At 47.0% G+C, this 18,192-nt stretch overlaps 1 protein-coding gene across 1 annotated transcript in view; it reads left to right on the top strand.

Moving 5' to 3' along the window:
- LOC144764805 (uncharacterized) overlaps positions 1 to 18,192 on the top strand; it is a 581,674-nt gene that overhangs the window by 95,017 nt on the left and 468,465 nt on the right. The gene's annotated exons all lie outside the window — the stretch shown is intronic.

Raw genomic sequence — 18,192 nt, 5'->3', positions numbered from 1 at the left:
AGTCCAAAATCCCAATTTATTTCGGGTTCAAATGGAACCCTTCGTCAGGGGATGAATTGAAAAAATGAATGGTCAATCTTGAGATGACAGCGTCCTGTGTTGAGGTCTCTACATGATCTACAAAACAGCAACAAAGAATGTATGTTTTCTGTGTCCAACTTACATATGATATTTCATGTTGCACAAACAGCTGGGGAGTGCCACTGGGAAAGAACCTCCATGTGCAACATAATGCGCTCTGTACCCAAAGTACTTCTGTTCCCGTGTCTAAGGATCATGCCAATCACTGCAAATATAGTGACAATCCCAAGTGAATGAAAAAATACCATGCAATCAAGTAGTGAATACAGTCCAAGAGCCCATTTATCCTGTTGGGAGATTCGTGCCAAATACGGAGAAAACGACGTGCTCATGCTGAACTCAATAAAAGGAAGAAGAAAGTATGCTTACAACGAGGAGAGTGCGCTTGCAGTGCTGATTTTCAAATCTGTATATACTCTGCCCAAGTAACTATCGATATGGGTCCAAGTTGTCTAAGGACAGTGAGAACGAGGTTAGTATACCGCTGGTGTGGAACTCTGTAAACACGCTGTAGTAAAGATGTGCAAGCGCCTGCCATGGGTCAGCACCCGGGTGCCTGGCGCCTCCCATGGGTCAGCACCTGGGTGCCTGGCGCCTCCCATGGGTCAGCACCTGGGTGCCTGGCGCCTGCCATGGGTCAGCACCTGGGTGCCTGGCGCCTGCCATGGGTCAGCACCGGGATGCCTGGTGCCTGCCATGGGTCAGCACCGGGATGCCTGGTGCCTGCCATGGGTCAGCACCCGGATGCCTGGTGCCTGCCATGGGTCAGCACCCGGATGCCCGGCGCCTGCCATGGGTCAGCACCCATGAGGGTCCGTGATTTCGAACCAGACTCCATTTTGTTTGAGTTGTTCAAGACGCCATTTTTGTGTTACCTCCACGGCCTACGTGAGGGTAACCAAACGAACAAAGTTGCATGGGCCTCATTGTCCATGTATGCATTAACAGGCCCTTTTCTGATGTGAGTGAATTGCAAAGACGCTGACCCCGTCACCTGAAACTGACCCTTTCACGAAGCCAATTTCTCTGGCTGATAGTTGTCTAAAATTGCCAATCAATGTTCAGGATATCGTTAACTTTTAGTTTCCTTGCACATATCTTATCCTAATCAGCATCTGAATTGTTTTTTTCCTTACGACTTCATTACATGGGTAGTGCTTTCAATTATGGGTTTGTCCGGCTTGTGCAAATTGAATTTGGGACAGTCCTAATAATTAACTTTTGGGTTGGGTTACTGTAAATTGGGTTTTTGTTAATGTGATACTCTGTTAGAAAATGTGTCCTATTGGTCAGAATTTTGCGCAGTGGGTGTACATTTATAATGAGAATATGATGTATAAAAAGCGATGTCTTGCTCTATGAAAATTGAGCAGTTTCCTGAGTTGTACACCGTGTTGTATTGCTTGGTTTACTGTTACTAGCTGCAGCTAATAAATTTGATCTCTGACGCCATCCAGAAGTATTCTGTGTCTCTGTATTCCAAGAGAGGAGAATCCGAAGACTTCGGGTGTGTCCCTGACACCGCTGGGTTCTAAGAAAACCCGGTTCTTCAGTTGGTGCCCAACGGTGGGGCGATTTCAGCGGTACCGGTCCAAGCCTGAGGATCGTGAGGAGCCACGTGAGGAAATTCTGGAGGAAGGCCGCCGCTTCATTGACCCCTGCATGTCGACGTGGACCGAAGGTCTTTTCTGCGAGGCTTCCCGCTTTCCAACGGCTACAAAGGACTGCTGCCCTGACTGTCGCCCTGTCTTGGACCCTTAATTGATCCTTTTGTAAAGCGAGACGATAGACGTCTTCTGGTGGCGTGACAGATATTTTGGTTAAGTATAAGTGGGTCGCTCCCCCGACTTTGTTTTGGTTTTTGGTTTTGATTCGGATGTTGCAATAGCCGAAGCCGAGGGGCTCGTATCTTTACGAGTGTATCGATAGTTGATAACCCCATGAAGTTTGAAGCTAGATTAGTGAGCTATAAGATGCCTGGTTTTAGCAAAATTAGGAAATGGTTTAGTTGTGGTTGCAACAGGGATTCCCGATTGGAGGATTCGTGTCCGATACCTCCGGTTGGAACTCCGACTTATGAGCTCTAATCAAAACACGGAGTGGGTCCTATCACTTATAATGAAGTGTGGGTCCGCTATACAAGAAAAGATGGTGTTTTACGATGGCCCCAACATGGTAGTTTCAAATTAAATATTTTAGATAATCTGGAAGTTGCGCTATTTAAGAAGAAAGCCCGGCCGGCAATGTTTGACTCTTTCCGCCTTTGGCGAAAGGAAGCCAAACAGCGAGAAATTTAAGCAAGCAAAGAGAGAGAGGAAAGATAAGAATATGTCAGTACTACAAGCTGCTAGGCAGTTTAAGGAAGATGGAGAAGAGTGTGCGAGTGAAGTCTCAGACAACGTTGCATGGCCATCGATAAATGTTATCCGGCCTTGCCGTCTTATCCTCCAAAAGTGATTGAAGATCCTGAAAATAATCCTTTGATCTCTCATCTACTGAGATTGCCACCCCCTCATGTGCAGGGTGCTACTGCACCTCCATTACCCCCGGTTGTTCCACCCTTTGTTGTTCAACCTCCTGCTGTTGTTCAGGCACCCGGTGCTCCACAGATGGTTTTGCCTCCTACTGCGCAACCCACTCTAGGGTCGCAAGCTTTGCTACCAGCTTTGCCTCATACTCCTTTGCCTTCTACTTCTGTATCTCAGACTCCTACTGCTCTTGTTCCTACTTTGCCTCAAGATATTAATTTTCCTGTTTTTACGCCTACTTCTTCTCCTTCTGCTCGAAAACGAATGACTGAGACTGTTGCTAATCTGTTGTCTCCATTGTTTGGGTCACTGAATATGACCCCTGTTTCGGAATGTAAGCAGAGTCGTAGTCCGCTTCCTAGTTCCGAGGAATGGACAGTGTTGGATTTGTTGGCTCGTAGATGGATTTTAAATGCTTCCAGGTATAATTTGCCAGCAGTTATGGATGTTTTCTTTCAGTGGGAGCCGCCTAAGCAAAGGTATGTTTTTGATGTAATGTGTACTTTTCTCCGTCAGGAATGGGAAGATAATGAGTTGGGTCCGATTCCGCAGGAAGTGCTTGATGTCCAGTCCGAATTTGCTAAAGGGACGATAGTGGAATCTGATGTTACAGATGCCGTGGAGACGATACTTGTTTTTAGGTCTAGATTACCGCCTCAGACATTGTATGAACCTGATTCCTCTGTTAGGAGGAAAGTAAAGCAGTATCCTATGAGAGAGGTTCCCCCTGTATGGAGAGAGGAAGTTGTTGCTAATGTTAATCAGGGTGTTCAGGGTGTACCGGCACATTTTCAGCGAGTGTGGGTACATGTCCCTTGGAAAAGAGCAGAGGTCTTGGCTCTTAAGCAGACCTTACCTGACCCCGTAAGAATCCTGCCTGTTATTACAAGGAGTTGTCTCAGACAGTTGAAGCATGTATTATGAATTTAGCTGACATAGATATGTTGATGGGTAATGTAGTTCCTCAACCTTTGTGGGCGAAGATTTGTCATGAGAATCATGCGCAAGAATTAGGAGATACATGGGCTAGTATTGTTGCTGCAGATGGTCGGCAAGTAGGAGGTGCCAAACCTGAGCCCTTAGTTGCAGAATTACCTGGTAGGATTATTAATTTAATGGAAACGATGATGCCTCCTTTACGAGTGAATTGGGACAAGTTAGCAGCATGCAACCAAAAGAAAGATGACAGTGTGTCTGATTTCTTCACGAGGTTTTAGGAAACGTTTATTGATCATAGTGGTCAGGACATGAGTACGGAAGGTGGTCAAAGGTTGTTCGTGGACAAATTTGTCTTTAATTTGCTTCCCGAACTTTCTAATAAGTTAAAGGACTCTGAGAGTTCATGGGCTGTTTCTTCGTCGGCCCAGATATTGGCTACTGCACAATATTATGAGAATAGGGATAAAGATGAGAAGGATAAAGCAGAGAAGAAAACTAAAGATCTAAATACGAAGGTTATTTTGCAGCAAGCTTATCCGCCTCGTCAGAATCAGCCTCAGTTTCAGCAACCTCCACAGTTTCAGAGATTGTTACAGAAGCCTGAGCCTTATGCTCCGCGATTCTTCCCTGGTCCTAATCAGTGTGCTTACTGTAGAGGAAGGTCATTTTAAGAATAGTTGCCCGGCTTTGTTACAGCGTGCGAATGGCGTATCTGGTCAGAGAGGTCGTGGTGGTTTCCAGCAAGCTCCTAGGGGTAGGGGACGTGGTGTGATACCCCAGAATGAGCGTTCCTCTTCCCTTCAGAATTCTGCAAATTATTTTGACAGACAGAATGTTCCGAGTGGTCAGTCTGCACAGTACTATGTTGATGATTACTATGTCGAGAGTGAGAGTGCTGGTTATAATGATAGTTAGGACAGCCTTGGGCAAAGAGAGGGAGTAGTGTCAGTTCCAGTAGACCAGAGTGGACCTTATGTTGAAGTTATTACATCAGGTGTGGCAGAACCTTTTCTTTTGGATACTGGTACGACGAAGAGTTCTATTATGCACTCTAAACTTCCTGGCGCACCTTTGTCTGGCTTGACCAATGTTTCCGTAGGATTTTCAGGCACCCCAGTTCGTAATCCGGTTTCTAGTCCTTTGTCCCTTTCTATTGGTCCTTGTGAATTGGAAGCTCCACTTATTCTAACGACTGGTTGTGGTGAGAATCTGTTGGGTTTGGACTTGCTGAAAAGACTGCATGCGACATTACCTTGCTCTCCTACGGGAGTACATCTTACCTTGGGTAAGAAAGTGATTTCTCCGATGTATTTTTCTAAAGATTGCCTTCCACTGGAATTGCATTCTCTTCCTAATACACTTTGGGCTACAGGTCCCAATGATGTTGGTCTTTTGCAGATTCCACCCTATGTTGTTACCCTTAAGTCAAATGCTAAGCTACCTCGTATTCCCCAATATAAAATATCGAGTGATGGCGAGAGAGCTCTTCTAGCAATTCTTTATGATTTGGTTGAGAAGGGTGTAATTGAAGAAACGAGATGTAATGTGTGTAACAGTCCTGTTTTGCCTGTCCTTAAGCGTACTGATGCTTCTCAGCCACCTGTGTATCGGTTTGTGATCGATCTTCGAAAAGTGAATAAGATTGTGGTGCCACAGTTTCCTGTTGTCCCTGATATCACTGCTTTGTTGACTCTGATTCCTGCTTCGGCAGCCTGGTTTTCTGTTATCGACCTGAAGAATGCTTTCTTTAGCATTCCAATTGCTGAGGAGAGTAGAGATATTTTTAGCTTCTCTTTAGGAGGCCGAAGCTTCCGGTTTAAGAGAGCTCCTCAAGGTTATTGTGAAAGTTCCTCCATCTATAGTCAGGCGTTGAAAACTCAGCTTGATAGTTTTGTGTTGCCTACTGGTGCTACTCTTATCCAGTACGTTGATGATTTGCTGGTCGCTGCTGATAACTAGGAGATTTGTAAAGAGGCTACTCTTTCTTTGTTACGACATTTGTCTGACCTTCATCATAAAGTGTCACCTTCCAAGTTACAGTATTGCCGACAAGAAGTAACCTATTTAGGTCATCTCTTGTCGAAGGAGGGAAGATGGTTGACCCCAGAACGAATTCAAGCGATTGCGCAAATGAGTGTGCCATCCACACAGAGAGAAGTGCGTGCTTTCTTAGGTATCACCTCGTATTGTAGGCAATGGATCCCCAACTTTTCCTTGCTAGCGAAACCTCTGTTGGCATGGACTCTTAAAGATACTCCGTATCCTCTCCCTTGGTCTGATGATTGTCAGAAAAGTTTTTCTGAATTACGTGATGCATTATGTTCGGCTCCGGTATTGGGTACTCCTGACTACAGTAAACCTTTCACGTTGTATGTTCACTAGAGAGAAGGTTGTGCATTGTCAGTGTTGACTCAACAGTTCGGAGATAAGCAGCGTCCATGTGCGTATTTTTCAGCGACGTTAGATCCGGTAGCTAAAGCGTTGCCGAGCTGTTTGAGAGCTGCAGCGGCTGTTTCTATCCGACAGTCTGCTGGTTTGGTATTGGATAATACGTTGATTGTGATGGTCCCACATGCAGTGGATACCTTATTGAATAGGACTAAGACTCAGCACCTTACTGGTGCACGTCTGTCAGGTTATGAGCTGACACTTTTGGCTAGCCATGTTCACATCAAAAGATGTAATGTGTTGAATCCAGCTACGTTGTTGCCGATTTCTGTAGAGACAGATGTTCAGGAACAGCATGATTGTGTTCTCCGGACAGAGGAGGAAACGAAGGCTAGAGTTGATTTAAAAGATACTCCTCTCACGAATGTTGATGGTACCTTATGGGTAGATGGTTCGTGTTTCAAGCTTCCGAATGGTGAGACGACTGCGGCATATGCTGTCACAACTTTACATACAGTTGTTGAAACAGCACGCATAGCTCCGAATTCTGCGCAAGCAGCAGAGTTGATTGCATTGACTAGAGCGTGTGTGTTGTCAGAGGGAAAGCGAGTGAATATCTATACTGATAGCCAGTATGCGTTTGGTGTTGCCCATAGTTTTGGACGTTTGTGGAGAGAAAGAGGATTCCTTACTTCTCATGGTGCGAAAATTCAGCATAGGCAGTTAGTGAATGAACTTCTGGTATCACTTACTCTCCCCAAGCAGATTGCAATTGTGAAGTGTAGTGCGCATAAGAAAGTTGGGGATGATGTAGGTCGAGGAAATGCGTTTGCGTATGAAGTTGCGAAGGAAACGGCGAAAGACATGATGAGCCGTATGTATGTTGCAGGCCCTGCTAATTGGGTTATGGTTGGTGGAATGTATGAGGACACAATAGAAAGTGTGAAGTCAATTCAGGCTGAAGCTACGGAAAAGAAAGTGAGTACGTGGAGAGAAAGTATGGGTATGTTGGATTCGACGGGTTGTTGGGTTGAGTTGTCAGAACACCAGCGATGGTTGTTGCCTGATGCGTATGTGCTCCCAGTGGTTACTATGGCTCATGGAATGGCTCACATTAGTTCGACGGGAATATGCAAGTTGTTGGCTCTAGTATGGCAGAATGCTGGAATTCCGAAATGTGGTGAAACATTGTATGATTTGTTTGAAGTACAATCCTGGCAAGGGAACTCCAACTCCAGCTGGTCATTTTGCCCCTCCAACGTATCCGTTTGAAGTGATACAGCTAGATTACATTCACATGGAGAGATGCAATAACTTAAAGTATGTCCTTGTGGTTGTTTGTGCCTTTTCCAGATGGATAGAGGCCTACCCGCTAAAGGATAATACTGCCTTGTCTACAGCCAAGGTTTTGCTCAAAGAGTACTTCCCTAGGTATGGTTTGCCGAGAATTGTATGGAACGACAATGGGAGTGAATTTGTGGGTCAAATCATGAAGAAAGTATGTGCTGGTTTGGGAATAAAACAGAAATTCCATGCTGCGAATCACCCCCAGTCTGCTGGACTTGTCGAGTACTATAACGGCACTTTGAACCTGAAATTAGCTAAGATACAAGCGAGCACTGGTCTTACATGGCCGGATGCCTTGCCGTTGGCTCTTTTGTCAACAAGGACGACAGTGCATTCTCGTGTGGAACTTAGCCCATACGAAATAGTTTTTGGTCGTCCAGCGAATGTTTGGGGTGTGCCTTGTCCTAAGAAATACAGCGAGATTGAGTACCCTATGTTGGTGGATGACTTACATGACTTGACTGCTAAATTACGTGTTCTCCACCAACAGGTCTGACAGTTTGCCGACAGCTACTGCAGATCCAAGCCATATGATTCAACCTGGTGATTTTGTCTTGATGAAGAATTTTCAACGAACCAAAAACTTGGAGCCGAGATGGACTAGACCACATTTGGTCCTCTTGGCCACTAGAACTGCTGTTAGAGTAGCTGGTAAAAAAAATTGGGTGCATGCCACCCATACTAAAAAAGTTCCTTTGCCTTTACCGTATGATTAGTGGGTGAAGGATGGAATAGCTGATTCCGAATGTGAAAGGATTCCTAGATTTGTACCTTTTAGTGATGCACAATTGACATGGACTCAGTTAGAACGCAAGGATGATGACATTCTGCAAGCTGCTGTGCTTTTGCCTTTGAGACTCGACACAACGAATCCGGAAGTCCTTTTTGAAGACCCAACTGTGCTTGGTAAAGAACGCTACAATTTGAGACCAAGAAAGACTGTTCTCATGGACAAATAAAATCTGAATTTTTTTTATATAGTGACTTACACCTTGTCAGATCAAGAGACCTTTTTACTTTTTTCTTTTTCGAGTCACCATCCGGACTCCGCTGCAGGGTCACGGTATAAGTTCTTAAGGGGTGAGCCGCGAATTGACGAAAGGTCTGTGGTTCATGGTCGTTAGTACGATCTTAACGCACACTTGAGTGAAGAAGGAAGATTGCCGTGAGCAGCACGTTGGAGGATGGAGTCTTTTGGGTCTGATAAGGGTGTTAAGAGAGTTGATCCTAAAATGAAAGTGTGTATATTGATTCGTAGCAAATGTTTTTTAATACTGTTTTCTAATGCTTTTGAATATTATGTTAGTTTGTGTGGGTTGGATTGTCTGTTACGCAACAGACGCTTGCATCTATGTCCCAACCTACTCTTTCTTTCTCTACTGTTTCCCCACATGAGTTTCATACGTTGCCTGAAAATGAACAGACACGGAGATCAGAATTTGTGAACAATTCATTTATACAGATGTTGCATCAGCATCAGCTAGTCGTAAATACAACGAATTGTTGGGTTTGTGGTCTTATGCCACATACTAGTGAAGAAACGCCACCTGCGAGAGCACCCTACCTGTTTATATTAAACCACACAGTTCTTCAACTTAGAACAACCAATTTGCAGTGCACCCTCCAACTTTAATGTTTTGTCTTATGCCACATACGACAGATCAGGGAATGCCATATTTGGTTTGCCTTTTTCGCCTAATGGGTCAGTATGGGCACTCCAAGCAATGTTTATCTATGCGAATTAAGCATCTCCTGTACGTTCCGTCAAAGATATTGCGAGTAATAATGCCTTGATACAGGGAATAGTAGATATGATCAGAGATATTGATGCGTATAATGCTATCCCTAAAGATGAGGTACGAGCATATGTTGGTTGGAACAAGACGAGATATAGTATTAGTCTGACAGAAAAGGAGAGACAGAAAAGGTCTCCTCCTATTTGGATTGTACCCCACCGAGGTCATTTTTGTCTGCAAGGTAATGGTCAGAATCCGAGAGCTCAGCAAGACTGTGTGTGTTCACACCTATGTCTATACATCCCAGAAATCTCCACCGTTCGTGCCAACTAAAGGCACGTATTTTGTTTGTTACGACCGAGCATATACATGGTAACATATTATTATGGTTGCCTTCTGATTTTTCAGGCACATGTTATGTGGCAGTTTTGCTTCCCCCTACGTATACAGCTGCTTTCAATTACCATAAGACAAGATATGGTAGAGGTGTTATCGATGCGAAAGATACTGTCGCACAAGAAGTTGGAGACTTCTTTAAGGGTTTTCTGCCCTTTTGGGGTCCTATGGCTAATGGTAGAAATATTCGTAAGCTTACGAGAGTGGTCGAGGCCACTATAAATGAGACTGCATGTGCCCTTAGCAATATTACAGCTGAGCTTCAAGCGGATCGCCTTATGACATTACAGAACCGCTTTGTTTTAGATATAATACTTGCAGATAGAGGTGGGGTATGTAAATTGATCGGGTCTAGTTGCTGTGTTTTCATACCTAATAACGCCCCGACCGTGTACCAAGCCATCTTGAGGTTACATAAGTCCGCTGAGTCTATACATGTAGACGAAGGGAACTGGTCGTTGATGGAATGGTTTTGGGAACTGCTGTCCAAATGGGGATGGAAGATTCTGATGTTTCTTGGTATGGCTTTAGCAATCCTTTTCGCGTGTTGCTTATGCAACCAGTGTGGTTCCCGCCATTTGTAGTCTTTGTGCTACGATCTGCGTGAGAAGACCAGTCCCGAGAGAAGTGAAGGATAATAAGATGATGTTACAGCAACACCTTGACGACCTGATGAGAATAGATATAGACCTGGATTCAGATTGACGTGAGTTTAGGTTATTGCCTACGTAATGGCAAAAGGAGGGTCTGAAGTTCCGTGATTTCGAACCAGACTCCATTTTGTTTGAGTTGTTCGTGAAGCCATTTTTGTGTTGCCCTCACGTAGGCCGTGGAGGTAACCGAACGAACAAAGTTGCATGGGCCTCATTGTCCATGTATGCATTAACAGGCCCTTTTCTGATGTGAGTGAATTGCAAAGACGCTGACCCCGTCACCTGAAACTGACCCTTTCACGAAGCCAATTTCTCTGGCTGATCGTTGTCTAAAATTGCCAATCAATGTTCAGGATATCGTTAACTTTTAGTTTCCTTGCACATATCTTATCCTAATCAGCATCTGAATTGTTTCTTTCCTTACGACTTCATTACATGGGTAGTGCTTTCAATTATGGGTTTGTCTGGCTTGTGGAAATTGAATTTGGGACAGTCCTAATAATTAACTTTTGGGTTGGGTTACTGTGGTAAATAAATTATTAATTACCGGTTCTATTTTTCAGGATACTCTATAAACAGATAGCTCAGTAAATAAGAGTCAGGATTCGAGGTATCTTGAGTCACAGGCTTTAATCAGGCATAAAGGACAGGAACAGGACAGCCTGTACGGGAAGGGAATGAAGGCAGCTGCCGGGGGCAGGATCTGGGAATAATGCATAACTTTTAATATGGGTGCACAATATATATATATATCAAAACAATTGCATTACATTCAATACAGTAGGCGTAGCAGTAGGCGTGACTTGTAGCAGTCGCGAAAGATAAGGGCAAAATGATGTAACAAGAAGGCGTGTACAGGGCGTATACATAGACATGTGATGTAAACGTAACAGAATATGTCATAAACGGGGCGGAAACATGGAGGGGGCTACCTGAGCAGCTGGGACCTCTAACCTAGTGGTGCGCGCAAACGGGCAATGACGTGTTACCAGGGAGAACTGGGGGCTATGACTTCTGCGCTAGAAGAGGAGACTAAAGTCTGGAGTGTCAGAGCGACATGTACCCAAGGCATATCTAGTATCTGGTGTTTAGAGTACATGTTGATAGAATCCAAACGTTATCAGGGCAAAGGCTAATAGACTCTAAGACTGGTGCATGCATAATTCTACATGTATTGCGTGTGCTAGGAATATTCTATGAATATTAATACAGTATTTCTCTTACATGGAGACATAAAGGCTAGACCATGACGGAAACTATTGATGCGATTCAGTAGCTTAGGAATGCAGAGAAGGAGGGCTGGACTGATAACTAGAAGCATAACATATTCTTGGCAGACTGGGAGGCAGAGCCAGGCCGGGCCGGGCACTGCGAGGCATGAAGTAAGCGAAGGGTCAGGGATACAGGTGGGGGCTGTATCGCTCCTTGGAGAGGGTTCAGAAGACAGGAACTGAATCTGAGTCCGGGCCCTTTTGAGGCCTAGAAACGGGGACAATTCAATGAATTAACGTGCACACTGTAAAATGTGGCAACGTAGGTTTACATAGGCCTAATATTCGTTGTTTTCACGAAGACTGGCATACTAGAGATGGACACAACTGTAATTGCGTCTTTAATTGATCAGAGGGGAATACATGCATATCGATCATGCACATATAACATAAGGTGGGGAACACGTAGGCACATACAACATGGCAAAATTTACTTTTCCACATTACTGTAAATTGGGTTTTTGTTAATGTGATACTCAGTTAGAAAATGTGTCCTATTGGTCAGAATTTTGCGCAGTGGGTGTACATTTATAATGAGAATATGGTGTATAAAAAGCGATTGTCTTGCTCTATGAAAATTGAGCAGTTTCCTGAGTTGTACTCTGTGTTGTATTGCTTGGTTTACTGTTACTAGCTGCAGCTAATAAATTTGATCTCTGACGCCATCCAGAAGTATTCCGTGTCTCTGTATTCCAAGACAGGAGAATCTGAAGACTTCGGGTGTGTCCCTGGCACCGCTGGGTTCTAAGAAAACCCGGTTCTTCACCCGTATGACTGGCTCCTGCCATGGGTCAGCACCCGGATTCCTGCGCCTGTCTTGTCATCACCCGGATGCCTGCCGCCTGTCTTGTGTCATCACCCGGATGCCTAGGGCCTGTCTTGGGTCAGCACCCGGATGCCTGGCGCCTGTCTTGGGGTCAGCACCCGGATGCCTGGCGCCTGTGGCGCCTGGCTTGGGGTCAGCACCCGGATGCCTGGCGCCTGGCTTGGGGTCAGCACCCGGATGCCTGGCGCCTGGCTTGGGGTCAGCACCCGGAGGCCTGGCGCCTGGCTTGGGGTCAGCACCCGGAGGCCTGGCGCCTGGCTTGGGGTCAGCACCCGGAGGCCTGGCGCCTGGCTTGGGGTCAGCACCCGGAGGCCTGGCGCCTGGCTTGGGGTCAGCACCCGGAGGCCTGGCGCCTGGCTTGGGGTCAGCACCCGGAGGCCTGGCGCCTGGCTTGGGGTCAGCACCCGGAGGCCTGGCGCCTGGCTTGGGGTCAGCACCCGGAGGCCTGGCGCCTGGCTTGGGGTCAGCACCCGGAGGCCTGGCGCCTGGCTTGGGGTCAGCACCCGGAGGCCTGGCGCCTGGCTTGGGGTCAGCACCCGGAGGCCTGGCGCCTGGCTTGGGGCCAGCACCCGGAGGCCTGGCGCCTGGCTTGGGGCCAGCACCCGGAGGCCTGGCGCCTGGCTTGGGGCCAGCACCCGGAGGCCTGGCGCCTGGCTTGGGGCCAGCACCCGGAGGCCTGGCGCCTGTCTTGGGGCCAGCACCCGGAGGCCTGGCGCCTGTCTTGGGGCCAGCACCCGGAGGCCTGGCGCCTGTCTTGGGGCCAGCACCCGGAGGCCTGGCGCCTGTCTTGGGGCCAGCACCCGGAGGCCTGGCGCCTGTCTTGGGGCCAGCACCCGGAGGCCTGGCGCCTGTCTTGGGGCCAGCACCCGGAGGCCTGGCGCCTGTCTTGGGGCCAGCACCCGGAGGCCTGGCGCCTGTCTCGGGGCCAGCACCCGGGGGCCTGGCGCCTGTCTTGGGGCCAGCACCCGGGGGCCTGGCGCCTGTCTTGGGGCCAGCACCCGGGGGCCTGGCGCCTGTCTTGGGGCCAGCACCCGGGGGCCTGGCGCCTGTCTTGGGGCCAGCACCCGGAGGCCTGGCGCCTGTCTTGGGGCCAGCACCCGGAGGCCTGGCGCCTGTCTTGGGGCCAGCACCCGGAGGCCTGGCGCCTGTCTTGGGGCCAGCACCCGGAGGCCTGGCGCCTGTCTTGGGGCCAGCACCCGGAGGCCTGGCGCCTGTCTTGGGGCCAGCACCCGGATGCTTGCTGCCTGTCTTGGGTCAGCACCCGGATGCTTGCTGCCTGTCTTGGGTCAGCACCCGGATGCTTGCTGCCTGTCTTGGGTCAGCACCCGGATGCTTGCTGCCTGTCTTGGGTCAGCACCCGGATGCTTGCTGCCTGTCTTGGGTCAGCACCCGGATGCTTGCTGCCTGTCTTGGGTCAGCACCCGGATGCTTGCTGCCTGTCTTGGGTCAGCACCCGGATGCTTGCTGCCTGTCTTGGGTCAGCACCCGGATGCTTGCTGCCTGTCTTGGGTCAGCACCCGGATGCTTGCTGCCTGTCTTGGGTCAGCACCCGGATGCTTGCTGCCTGTCTTGGGTCAGCACCCGGATGCTTGCTGCCTGTCTTGGGTCAGCACCCGGATGCTTGCTGCCTGTCTTGGGTCAGCACCCGGATGCTTGCTGCCTGTCTTGGGTCAGCACCCGGATGCTTGCTGCCTGTCTTGGGTCAGCACCCGGATGCTTGCTGCCTGTCTTGGGTCAGCACCTGGATGCTTGCTGCCTGTCTTGGGTCAGCACCTGGATGCTTGCTGCCTGTCTTGGGTCAGCACCTGGATGCTTGCTGCCTGTCTTGGGTCAGCACCTGGATGCTTGCTGCCTGTCTTGGGTCAGCACCTGGATGCTTGCTGCCTGTCTTGGGTCAGCACCTGGATGCTTGCTGCCTGTCTTGGGTCAGCACCTGGATGCTTGCTGCCTGTCTTGGGTCAGCACCTTGATGCTTGCTGCCTGTCATAGGCCAGCACCTGGATACTGCCTGTCATGCTTTGAATGTATTTACCTGTTGCTAAGGTGCACAGGCTGTCTTGATGATGTCACAATGCACGCTGAACAGATCTCTCCCTTTAGAGAGATGCAGCTCTCTCTGTTGATGGCGAGATTTTAAATGGCTCCTGTAAGATAAATCCAGACATCCTCCAGCTGCAGCTCAGGTTTGTTGCCTCAAAGGCGATCTTCTGTTTAAGGGACCCGTTCTAGTTTTTTGGGGGCTGAAGTTTTTCAAGGGAATGCCCGTTTTCATTCGTTGTTTAGCTGATTTTTCAGTTAAAAATCCTGTCGGGTCCGACCCTGAAGCGAGGCACCAGTGTATGTAATTGATTAGGAATGCAGTCCGTTGTAAGCCGGCCTTTTGCTTTTGAGGCAGCAATTTCAAATATACATTACTATAAACTGTTCAATAAAATACACATCGGTGTTCGCCGTTAGGTTTCTCTTGCCAGTTTTATCAAGACAGGAGGTGCTGAAAGCGAGCTGCATTACAGTTAACGGTATAGGAAGAGTCCAATGTTTACCTGTACTGTTAGTGTGTTATGTTATGAAATAGGATACTTTAAAAAACAAAAAAACGCATTCGAACTTCAAAAATGTTCATCTTTCTGCAAGGCGTCATTCATGAAAGTCACAAAGTTAGTTCCTGTCGAGAGGATCCATGGTCCTGTCATAGCTAATGTGTCTGTCTGAGCTTCCCAGATTCTGTTTATTATTGTATTTCTATGACTCGTGCTGTACTGTACCTGCTTGGGGTGGATGTGTATCTATGTACATGACGAAGCTTGCGCACTGCCTCTGCTTTGCCAGCACAGCTTATACACGAAGACCGTTTTTATAAGGAACCATCAGGGCTTCAAGTGGGCCCGGTCCTGCCGGTGCTCATCACCGGCAGTTATACAATTCAGGAGCTGAGACGGGTCCCTCTCAGGCTCTCCATTTTTGCCCTCAGGATAAAAAAAACACCCTTCACTGCCTTTGATGTAACTTCCAAGAGACTCGTTCTACTTCTTTCACAGTCTCTTCATTTCAGAACTGAGATATTATTTTCAATATTCTATACAACGAAGCCACCACAGTTGCTGCATTTTTATCTTATGCAACTAACAATCCGTGCCAAAGCCAATAGTACTGGCTTGCTGGTGGTGTAATTTTACTTGTTGTATTGTATATCTGGATGCAATGACCGTAGTAGTGAATTACTAGTCTGGAGGCACACTATGCTAAGCACAGATTTTTTTAAGCTTACTTTGTAAGCCACGCCTTACTTAGAGTGGGCGCGACCCTTTTAGAGACTTCTCCTCAACCCCACACCACGACCACCACCACCACCACCACCACACACACACCTTTTGTTCGTGCCACTTAAAACTCTGGGAACCATCTCTGACCTGTTGAAGCTGATTGCAAGATTTCCGGGTGGAAACGCTAATACTTGGAGTTTGCATGTCGGGGTTGTTTGGTGGAGGGGTGGTTCGAAAGGGAGGTGGCTTATATGAAGCACTGGGCATATATATCCAAAGCATCATCATACTCTGCTTAGTAGTCGATGGATCTCAAAATCGGCCTTGGTGAGTAGGATTGTTGTAAGCTTTTCTGTGCACTGTGGATGGGTATTTAAAGCAGCATTTATTGGGCCGTTGCATTGCTGTAAGTAAGAGCTATTCCAACCTTGGGGTGAAAGTTGAGCAGGTCCATAACACTTTGCTGTCTGTACTCCGAGATCTGACTGAATACGAAAGTGGGAAAAGCTCTATTAAGAAGTATGTTTATGTATTTAGTTAGGTGTTTGATTTGGACTGCGCTTACGGCCATTTTGCAGACCTAGTTGTTGCTCAAATGAGGCCCTGAGTTTGGACGGGGCTGAACTACACAGGCTATCTGCTTCAGAGAGTCATGCTGGGTTGTGATGCCTGTTGGAGGCTAGTCCCTTCATAGAGAGGGTGGTGGATCGGCCGAGGGAGTGATTATTATCCAAATGCCTCTATAAACTAGCACGTTTTCTAACCTAGGGTGTGGGTCCAAGGCGTTTGGAGTCGCTTGCTCTGTACCTTCATGGTTTGCCTCTGTGCAACTTAATCTTGTATTTGTATTTGAAATACTGATTAGTAAGACACTGCCGAATCTGAGATCCATGCAAGGGGTTTTAATTTATGCAGATATTTGGGGTCTTTGCCTGTAAAAGCTTGGTGCACAGTAACTTGAATCAGATAGTTTGTATCCAGGCCAATCAGTGAAACTCTTTCATCGTTTGGTTCCAGAATGGCACAAAGTTTTTGGGCGCTCCATGCAAAATAGAGGTTTGTCATTGGCAAGCTTTCTATGCCCAAATTTTGGGGGGGAAACACTACTTGTTCTAATAACTTAGCACCATCTAGTTGTGCAACCACCAAAGGCTGCCTTGCGTTGTTTTAAGGAACTGTCAGTCCTGCTAGGGATATATTGTCGACATTTTTAAAGTTTAGCAAATAACCTTGCTTCTGGGTTCTGGTTTCCCTGCAGTTTAATTATCCTTTCTAGGAGTGTTGGCATGCACTTTAACACAGTCTATGCGTGATAATGTGGTGATTTTCTTTTACAACCGTGGTCTTTTGATTAAAAATAAGGAGAAAAAGGCGCAGAAGTTTCTTACTGCCTATGGTGAAATAGTGAATGAACATTTCCTTCTGTGTTGTGCAGTCATGTGGTAGTTACCTATACATTGTCTCATGTACCTTTTGGTATGACCATGGCTTTGATTACATTCAAATATAGGTAGTGCTCCTTTATGAAAATGTCAATGTCCGTTAATCACTCATTAATCTGCATCTACTGCTGTGGGCTGGTACTTAGGTTGTTTTGAAAATCCACAACACTTACTTAGAATTGTAGCTGATGGTTTCTGACTATCAGTCCAGGACAGTCTGTAAATATTGAATAGTAGCACCACAAGAGATATGCCCTGTGATTGTGTTTGATGTGGTAGCAGTTCTGAGGATACTTAATTTACCTTAATTTGTTTTCCTGACCACCAATCTGTCGGTGAGGATGCAAGATACTAAGGCTTTCCCCAATAACACAAGGAATCAATGATGGAAAAGGAGAAGTATATGGTGGTCTGCATCAGAAGATAATGTCCTTATAGGAAGCCCGAGTATCCCGGCACCATCTGAAATGAGTTTGGGTTTCCTTACCCTGCTCTGGTGCAGAAATCATGATCTCGTAAAGCAAAGCAAGGGTTACAATGTCCCTCTTACAATTGTGCTTTGACACCTTCACTTTACATTACTGAAAGCAGCATCTGGAGTGTGGTTGACACGTCTGGCACCTTCTCTTTGATTCACTCATTGTTTGGTAGATCTTCTAGGCAGTGAGACCAATTTCAGCCCCTTTGTTTGCCTTTATGGCTCCTGCTTTCATTGAATCATATGAGGTGAACAATGGTATTGGCATTGTTCGATTAACTCCATAGGTGGGAATAGTGTGCATGAGCCAAGGCCTCAAGGTAGTTTTGGGTTGTGCAGCAACAGTCGTTGTAGCCTTTGGTAATGTGCAACTTGATATTGCCAGAGCTAGTACATTATAGCAATAGGTGGTAACTGAAATAACACAATGTTTCAAAACCCCAGTATATTGTGGAATCGGATAATCCAGTGGTAGCGGCGGAGACAGATGGCAAAGTAGGCAGATTTATGAAAGATGGTTCCGTTTTGTGGTGAGGAATGGCCTAAGAGTTGTTCCCAATGTAACCACAGAGTAGTATGCGTTGGTACGGAACGTTTAGCTCGTTCTAGAGGTCTTCATGGTCCCACCCAGTGTTGGCACATATTCTGACGCGGTCATCGCAGCGGTCGTGAATGTCCCATAGATCACACAAATAGACAGTAAAGGAAAGCAGGGGTACACCCATATGGCAGAGGTAGGTCGGAGCTTGTGTTTCATTCTGGAATGTCTGAGGCACACACAAAAGCTCAGTTTCTAGGGTGTTTTTTAGACTTATTTCATGTTTGTCAGCAACTATTTGAGGTA

This window comes from Lissotriton helveticus, chromosome 1_1 (genome assembly GCF_964261635.1).
Source record: "Lissotriton helveticus chromosome 1_1, aLisHel1.1, whole genome shotgun sequence".
NCBI lineage: Eukaryota > Metazoa > Chordata > Amphibia > Caudata > Salamandridae > Lissotriton > Lissotriton helveticus.
Note: the sequence above shows the minus strand (reverse complement) of the source record. Positions and strands in the feature narration are given on the sequence as shown.